This window comes from Crinia signifera, chromosome 1, assembly GCF_055691185.1.
Source record: "Crinia signifera chromosome 1, ASM5569118v1, whole genome shotgun sequence".
Classification (NCBI taxonomy): Eukaryota; Metazoa; Chordata; class Amphibia; order Anura; family Myobatrachidae; genus Crinia; species Crinia signifera.
Window position 1 is genome coordinate 325,531,310 of NC_139217.1, and position 8,859 is coordinate 325,540,168.

General features: G+C 47.1%; 1 protein-coding gene across 1 annotated transcript in view; it reads right to left on the bottom strand.

The window, feature by feature from the left end:
* Nucleotides 1-4,311, bottom strand: part of LOC146080803 (putative methyltransferase DDB_G0268948) — a 58,850-nt gene extending 54,539 nt beyond the window's left edge. The window contains exon 1 of the mRNA XM_083188471.1: nucleotides 4,207-4,311. The gene's annotated coding sequence lies outside the window, so the exon portion shown is untranslated. The remainder of the gene's footprint in view (nucleotides 1-4,206) is intronic.
* Between the last annotated feature and the right edge of the window lie 4,548 nt (nucleotides 4,312-8,859).

Sequence of the window (8,859 nt, forward strand, 5' to 3'; positions counted from 1 at the left end):
TGTCTTATCTGAATGTGCTTTATATACCCAGGGGAATACCTGTAACGTACATGCAGCCTGCTGCCTAGCACTCTGCTTGGTATAAGGCACACAGTACTAGCCGATCTGGCTCTTCACTAGTGCAGAATTACACACTGCAATATCTTACCTGTGTGTAACCTTATACAAGCATACCATAGCTGTTTATATACACGTGGGGACAGAACAAACTAGCTGGTCTGCCACACAATCTCTGCTTGTAAGCAAGAAATAAGAGGGAATAAAATATAATTATAAATCCCCTATACTCATTTTATATTGTGTGAGACCGAATTCTGTACAACCAATCCTCAGGTTTGAGGACATTTTTTAGTATAATAGAGCCAATGCAGTGTAACCAATCTGGGGATTGATACATTGGATACAAACTGCACTTATTGTTGCCAATCGTTACCTTAATTATAGCACACAACATTGTGGAGCTTTATTAGCCGATATAACCTAATTAAACTGTGCTTGTTTAAGGGAATCCCATAAATTCCCAGATTGTGAAATAACGGAGCCTGTCTGACTAACCTGACATTGCACATGAACGGATTGAACCACACACAACACGCCCGCACGTGTTAAGTTTTAACACACTTTATTTGTCTTGTGTCTGTCTATCTGTGTTTTTTTTTAAATTTTTCGCTTGCTTCTAAATGTAAACAAATAAAGGTTATATTTTATGTATACAATTTCTTTTTGGTGCACCACACCAGGACAAATCTTCGCTCTCCCTGTTTTCCTTGAATAAAATACATTTGTCAGTGGTAGCACACCCCTATAGTTTATTTTCCTTGCAAAGGTCTGTACACCATAATATAAGGGGGCCTCATTAATACAAATTTTCTCACCATAACCCACAAATCTTGTGCGATTGCACCCAACCTGTGTGTTGTGTAAAACAGCTCAAACCTCTGGACTTTAGGTATGCAGTGTAACGATCATTACAATTTTGTTGCTTTACCAGTTTTCCATCCTCATAAACTCATGGTCCTCCAGCTGTTGTGGAAAAGCATGGCCCAGCATGGGCTGCAACAGTATTAACAACCCAATATCTCAATGTATGTGTCCGGTCATGCTGGGAAGTGTAGTTCCACAACAGCTGGAGGCCCATGAATTTGACACCACTGCTCTAGGATCTTGCAATGGATGTAAGGTGTGTCAATCACTGAAGAAGGGATGAGGCATGGCCACACTTCCAGAGAAAAAATATATGCTCGGCCACCATGGCCACACTTCCAACCTACACCAACGGACTTATTGTTCCTGGAGGAGGACACCCCACAGGTCATGTTGGGACTGGAGTGATGTGGAGGAACTAACAATATTTTGGAGTTCACATATGTGGGTGTAGTGAATGTAAATGTGTATGTCAACATTAGGCAGATTGTTTACTTATGTCCTCATTTGTGGTGCTGTAGGTGGCCTGGTTGGGGATGGGGGACCAAGGAAGGACGAGGCAGGGATGGGAATCGGGATGAAGGTAGTGGGGTGTGTTGGGGACTGGTAGGGGTTGGGAGTGGGTGGTGGGGAGTAGTAGGGGGGTTGGAAATGGGGTTGGGGGGGTGGGGAGTGGGTTGAGGCAGGGGAGTGGGGTGAGGCAAGGGAGTGGGTTGAGGCAAGGGAGTGGGTTGAGGCAAGGTAGTGGGATGAGACAGGGGAGTGGGTTAGGGCAAGGGAGTGGGTTGAGGCAAGGGAGTGGGTGGGGGCAGGGGAGTGGGTTGAGGAAGGGGAGTGGGATGAGGCAGGGGAGGGGGAGATGGGGTGGGCACCAGCAGGTGCAGCTGCCATGTCGGCCTCTTCCTCCTCCTCCTGCTGTCGAGCTGGTCTTGCCTGGATGCGTGCCATGGCGCGTGCTGCAATTTCAATGTTGATTGAAATGTCATTGAAGGTGGCGGAATATGAAAAGAAAAAATTAAAAAGTAAACAGTTATTAATGCAAACAACATACTTAAATATAATTATTGTGTGTTTTAACATTTAAAAGTCTAATTACAAATGCTTAATAAACAACACACATATAAACACATACACACACACACACATATTTACCTATACACATGCATGCATGCATTGCATACATACATACATACATACATACATACATACATACATATACATAGACACACATATACACATTTTGCATACATTTGCATGTACATACTGTTTAAGAAATATACATTACTTACAGTGGTTCACATAACACCGGATCCGCCCCAATAGCTCCGGCTGCCTCCTGCAGAGGTCTGACCTCCGCCTTTCCAACTGGACGATGGTCCACCTGACGCCCCCCCGTGCAAAAATTTGCCACCGGGCAGCATTATACACCCAGCGCTTCTCATTGTTGCTCACATAGGGGCCCCAGACGCTGGTCCATGACTGTGCCAACAGTTCTCTTTGGGAAAAGGGTGCAGCTCTAGTGGAAGTCATATTGGCAATGGCGCAGCAAATAATTGCAGGTACATATATAAGTTATGCTGTTTTCTGATTGGTTGTTATAAACTTTATTAATCCATTCTGTATTAACAATATGTGTGCATTGTAATTTACGCAACCCTGTATAATCTACACGGCCGTACACATGCTTATACACCTTCCATGTAGTGTGCTTTGAATGTTTTGGTGTCCATTTCGGTAAAGTGTGCTTTGACATCTCGAAACAAATATCACTGTAACAGTAATGCACACAACCACATATACGAAACCTTTCATTATATTGCCATTTAGGACATAGTGGGACATGGAGGCTGATTGTCTTGTTGGTAAGCTCGCGTAATGTAAGCAGTTCTTACGCCGTACTTTTGGCAGGAATTTGTGCAAATTTACCCATTTAAAAAAAAAAGGGGGGGGCGGAATGTTGGCTATATATAGCTCACCAGCTACATTGAAAACTTGCTGCTAACATGTCTGGCTCAGGGTCTGATGGCTCTACCTCAGACAATGAGCTGATTTTGGCAAAAATTCAGTCCATGACTGAAGCCATACAGAGGAAGGAAGAGGAGCGGAGGAGGAGAGAGCCGCAGGCAAATGACCCAGTTAGACCAAGGGTCAGGCTCACAACCAGACCCAGGGCCAAGTTCTGAGGCTCAAGCAGGGCCAAGCAACCAGGCAGAACAAGATGTGCCATTACTTGGAACATCTGAGACCCAGTAGGTGTGTGCTGAGGTGACTGGTTGCCCCAGGAAACGGCCTGCATCATTTAGGAAGCGAACTAGTCAGGATCCCAGCAAAAAAAAAAAAAAAAAGAACCCTGCATTTCAGGAGAATGAATTACAGATTTTGGTACCCCGAGCACGGGAATGGATAGAGTTAACCACCAGGAAGCTGACAGCCTCTGCGAAGGACAAGATTTGGGGACAAATTACAGATGAAGTCAATAAGGTGGCACCACTGTTTTGCACATTAGGCTGAAATGCCAGCGCAGGCAGCCAATTTCACTGTAAAGGAGCATGAACTGAATAACTTCATTAGGCGCTATCTGCTGGCTACTGGCACGCTAAGCATTGAATTCCCCCCATAGACCTCAGGCGGTAGCAGAATGAATGGTGACCAAACCCCTTATTGGTGAATATACACACAATGTATGATGTCCCTGGTAAGAAAGTTATGCTCAAAGCACTAAACAAAAAGTAAACATACTTCAGGAACAGGAGACCACTGGAAAGCTAGGCACCTGCAGAGTCATAGTTAGACATACAGATGTAGCACCTCAGCCAGCTCGGGGAATCGCCTCACGTTTGTGCATCCTAGTCACTTGGCGATGAGGAGCTTAATCCCGGATGGACAGGGTTATGGGGAGTGTGAGGGGCTACGGACAAGATGGGGGAGGCGTCGGAGGGCTCTGCCAGAATGGGGCACGCAAGCATCTCGTACGCGCGTGCCTCCTTCTGGGAGATGGTGAAAGGCGGCGATTGGCGATACAATCGCCAGGAGCAGCTCTAATAAGAGCTGCTTTATCTGTAAGCGAGTGTAGTGCTCACAGCATATAACACATCAATAAGGAGCTAAGCAATCCGCATAAGTCCAAAGATCAGCAGCATTAACACAGCCAGAAAGTAAGACTAAAGATAAAACAACACAGGCATTAAACAAAGTCAGGCATCATGTGGAAAGCAGGAACATAGATCAATTGCTGGGCAGCTAAAATCACAGGCAACACAAAAGAAACATATCTGGTAATACCTTGTTGTCACGCAGAGAATGTAATTCACCACTGATGGTCAGCTCAGAAGGCTCATGAAAGGTGCGTGTCCCAGAGCAATGCACACTGAGCAGGTTCTCTCTCATGCAAATTGTAACATGGCATGCTCAGGAATGTTACTTTTCCTTGTCAACCTTTGACCATGTCCACCTATTGCTGTTGACCATTTTCATGTGTTGACCTTATGACTGGAGGAAGAGGGGGAGGTATCGGAACTCTGGAAAGTGATGGAGGGTTGCATACCTGGGTAAATGACACAAGTATAGGGGGCAAAGGGAGAGAGCTCACTTGAAAAGTTAGCTTTACCAGGGTGGTTGAAGCTAAGGGGGGGAGGAGTGTGGCAGGGACAGTATAGTTCCACATAAGGTTAATGTGGAACAGTAGGATCTCCGGTTTAGCACAGCAGTAGCAGAACTGATATTCCAGTCCCGGTTTTTCCTAAGATCTGATCATAATTGGGCTAATCAACAACAGATATTAAGGGTGACATTCTATGGAGTTTGCGATTTTTTTCGCAAAAACGGCCGAAATTGCATGTTTTTCCATTTTCGCATATTTAATGAGCTGCGAAAATGTGAAAAAAGTGCGATTTTGGCCAACAAATTGGACATTCTGGAAATGCAATGGCTGTTTCTCGCAGCACATCGCATCCAGATGTTTTCACATTGAAAAGTATACAAATCGCATATTTAATGGTATGCGATTTGTATAAATGTGTCTAAAATTCGCCCAAAAATCAGACCAGGTTCTGATGGGCAAATTAGCCAGAACCCTGCACAGATCATTGAGATCTGTGCAGGGTTCTGGTGGAAAATAAAAAGGTTAAACAGTTTAAAAAAAAAAAACTGCGAGGGGTCCCCCGCCAGAGCATAACCAGCCCCGGGCTCATTGAGCCGGTGCTGGTGACATAAAATCACGGTCCCCGACAAATAGGGGTCCCCTTGATTTAATGAAACCAGCACCAGGCTCAAGGTCCGGCGCTGGTTCCCAAAATACTGGGGGACAAAATGACTAGGGGTCCCCTGCATTTCAAGAACCAGCACCAGACCCAACCAGCCAGCAGGGTAATGCCACAGCCGGGGGACATTTATTATATAAGGTCCCACGGCCAAAGCATTATCCCCCTGGCTGGTCAGCATGGGCAGGGCTCCTGGGGACCACCCCAAAGAAGGGGTCCCCCCCCCTCCAGGACTTACCAGCCCATGCTGAAAGTCCGGGGCTGTCCCCGATGCCCCTGGGCGGTGGGCATCGGGCTGATGAAAAGTGTAAAAAAAGAATAAAAGCTATTGTCTTATACTGTAGAACTATGAGTCCCAGCAAGCCTACCCCGCATGCTGGGACTTGGAGAACCACAAGTCCCAGCATGCGGGGCATTAAAGGGCCCGCTGGCACTTGTAGTTCCACAGTACAAGAAATTGTTAAATAAAACACACACTGACACCCAGAAAAATAAACGTTTAATACATCCACAGCCCACACATACTGATACTTACCTACCTTGAGCCCGTGGGTCGGTCCCTGGATCCGGGGTCCTGGCTCCAGGGCTGAAGAGTCTGGTTCCAGGGCCTTGGTCCTGGTTCCGGGGCTGGTCCGGAGAGTCCGGTTCCGGGGCCTTGGTCCTGGTTCCGGGGCTCCTGTGCTGAAGATTCCGGGGTCCTGGATCCGTAGTAATCCAAAGGGGTACCTGAGGAAGGAAATCCTACTCACCTGGTCCCCGGCGACGACTCCGCTGCTCCCGGCTGTTACCCGCTCACGGACTGGAGAGACGCAGAGATTTTCATCTTCCGCGCCTTTCCTCCGGATGATTCTATTCGCCGCCTAGCGGCCAATCAGGAGCCGACTTTCTCGGCTCCTGATTGGCCGCTAGCCGGCCAATGGAATCATTCTGAGACGAGGCGCGGAAGATGAAACATCTCTGCGCCTCTTCAGTCCGAGAGCGGGTACCACAGCAGCCGGGAGCAGCGCGTCTGCCGGAGAGGATGCCGATGTCGTCGCCGGGGACCAGGTGAGTAGGATTTCCTTCCTCAGGTACCCCTGTGGACTTCATCGGATCCTGGACCCCGGACCAGCCCCGGAACCAGGACCAAGGCCCCGGAACCGGACTCTTCAGCCCTGGAGCCCCGGAGCCCCAGGACCAGCCCCGGAACCAGGACCAAGGCCCCGGAACCGGACTCTTCAGCCCCGGAGCCCGGACCCAGGATCCAGGGACTGACCTACGGGCTCAAGGTAGGTAAGTATCAGTGTGTGTGGGCTGTGTATGTATTAAACTTTTATTTTTCAGGGTGTCAGTGTGTTTTATTTAACTATTTCTTGTACTATGGAACTACTACAAGTACCAGCGGGCCCTTTAATGCCCCGCATGCTGAGACTTGTGGTTCTTCAAGTCCCAGCATGCGGGGTAGGCTTGCTGGGACTCATAGTTCTTCAGCATAAGACAATAGTTTATCTTCTTTTCTTTTCACTTTACATCAGCCCGATGCCCACCGCCCAGGGGCATCGGGGACAGCCCCGGACTTTCAGCATGGGCTGGTAAGTCCTGGAGGGGGGGGGACCCCTTCATTGGGGGGGTCCCCACTTCCCCAGGACCCCTGCCCATGCTGACCAGCCACGGGGATAATGCTTTGGCCGCGGGACCTTATATAATAAGTGTCCCCCGGCTGTGGCATTACCCTTCTGGCTGGTTGGGTCCGGTGCTGGTTCTTAAAATACGGGGGACCCCTAGTCATTTTGTCCCCCGTATTTTGGGAACCAGCGCCGGACCTTGAGCCTGGTGCTGGTTTCATTAAATCAAGGGGACCCCTATTTGTCGGGGACCCTGATTTTATGTCACCAGCACCGGCTCAATGAGCCCGGGGCTGGTTATGCTCGGGCGGGGGACCCCGCGCTCGTTTTTTTTTTTTTTTTAACTGTTTATTTTTTTTTTACACCAGAACCCTGCACAGAACATTGCGATCTGTGCAGGGTTCAGGCTAATTCGCCCATCAGAACCTGGTCTGATTTTTGGGCAAATTATAGACACACTTTATACAAATCGCAGCCATCGCATTTCCAGTGTGTCCAACTTGTTGGCCAAAATCGCACTTTTTTCACATTTTCGGAGCTCATTAAATATGCGAAAATGGAAAAAAATGCGATTTCGGCAGTTTTTGCGAAAAAATTTGCAAAAGTCTATTTATCTCTCCCCATAGAATGTCACCCAATGTGTACAGTGTCTAACAGTGTTAATTCTGTGTACATAAAACAAAGATATGTTTATTAAACTACACATACATTGTACATACAGAGAAGATACATTTGGAATCCATTATGCTCATGCTGGTTATATTAGTACTGCTATAGTAACTAGGAGAATACAAATACGTACACAAATACAGGATACCAAACAGCACTCGCCATTCCCAGGTTGGGGTGCAGTGGCCTGGGACCACACACTCTAATAAATACAGATAAAGGGGGCTCAACACTCACCATATTAAACTAAATCATCTTAGTATACAAATAAATAACTAATGGGGTTTTAGTTCATGAATTGATAAATGCATTTAAGCTTGCAGCCCATCGCCAAGGGACCCCATTACCAGGGGCCTAGCATGGGCAGAGCACGAGCTCCGGTTGCCGAGAGTTACTAGGGCGCCGGAGCCACAAATGGGGGGGGGTGCGCGAAACATGCCCTTGCTCCGGGCATCAGGACAGGTAGCTACACCGCTGCCCATTTCACTGCAAGTCCTACACTAACAATTAGTCTCTTAAGAACCTGGCAACTGCTGACACATCATAGCTAAACATGTGTTTGTTTTTTGGTTTAGAGCTCACCTGCCAACTACCTTATGGCTTTTAAAGGTGGTAAGACAATCACCAACACAACTCCCAAATTAGCACTTAAAGCGATTTGCATGTGATGCGTTCTAAAGCTAGTTCAAACAACATGTGCCTCACATACTTTTTGAACTGTGCAATGGGATGTGTTTCGGAACGCTCATCCCATTGTACCTGCAAAACGCACCGTGTATTGGCACTTTTAGGGGGCAGCTGTCACAGGTTTCAGATAAATGAGCTTACCTGGGGTGCATGAGAAAGCTATGATCATAGAATGGTTAATTAAAAATGATCCCACATATATACATACAGGATACCAACACACTCGCCATTCCTACGAATGGGGTGCAAACAGTACTCGCCATTCCCAGATTCGGGTGCATGATGTCTTATTTAAATTAAATAAAACATTTTTATTTGCTAGAATCTGCACCAGCATTTTGTCACTTTGTACTTTTCTGTAAAGGCCTGCTTGTCCTGATGAAAATGCAATCTTCACACACAGCACCTTATATATGTGTGTGTGTGTGTGTGTGTGTGTGTGTGTATATATGTATGGATGTTATGGGTATTATGTTTCAAATAAAGAGAGTGTGACGTTTAAGGTCCTGCTAGGAGGAAGAGTCAGTCACAGAAGCAATATTGATGGCTTTCAATAAACTGATTCAAACTTGCAGGGAAGGAGAGGTGCCCCCTTGGGAGCATGAGCCCAGTGGCAGATGACTCTGTTGCCTTCCAGAGTTATGCCTCTGTGCCAGGCAGAACTTTGACCGATGATGCCTGTTTAGGCATTCCAGTGAATGGATTTGGAAGAAAAC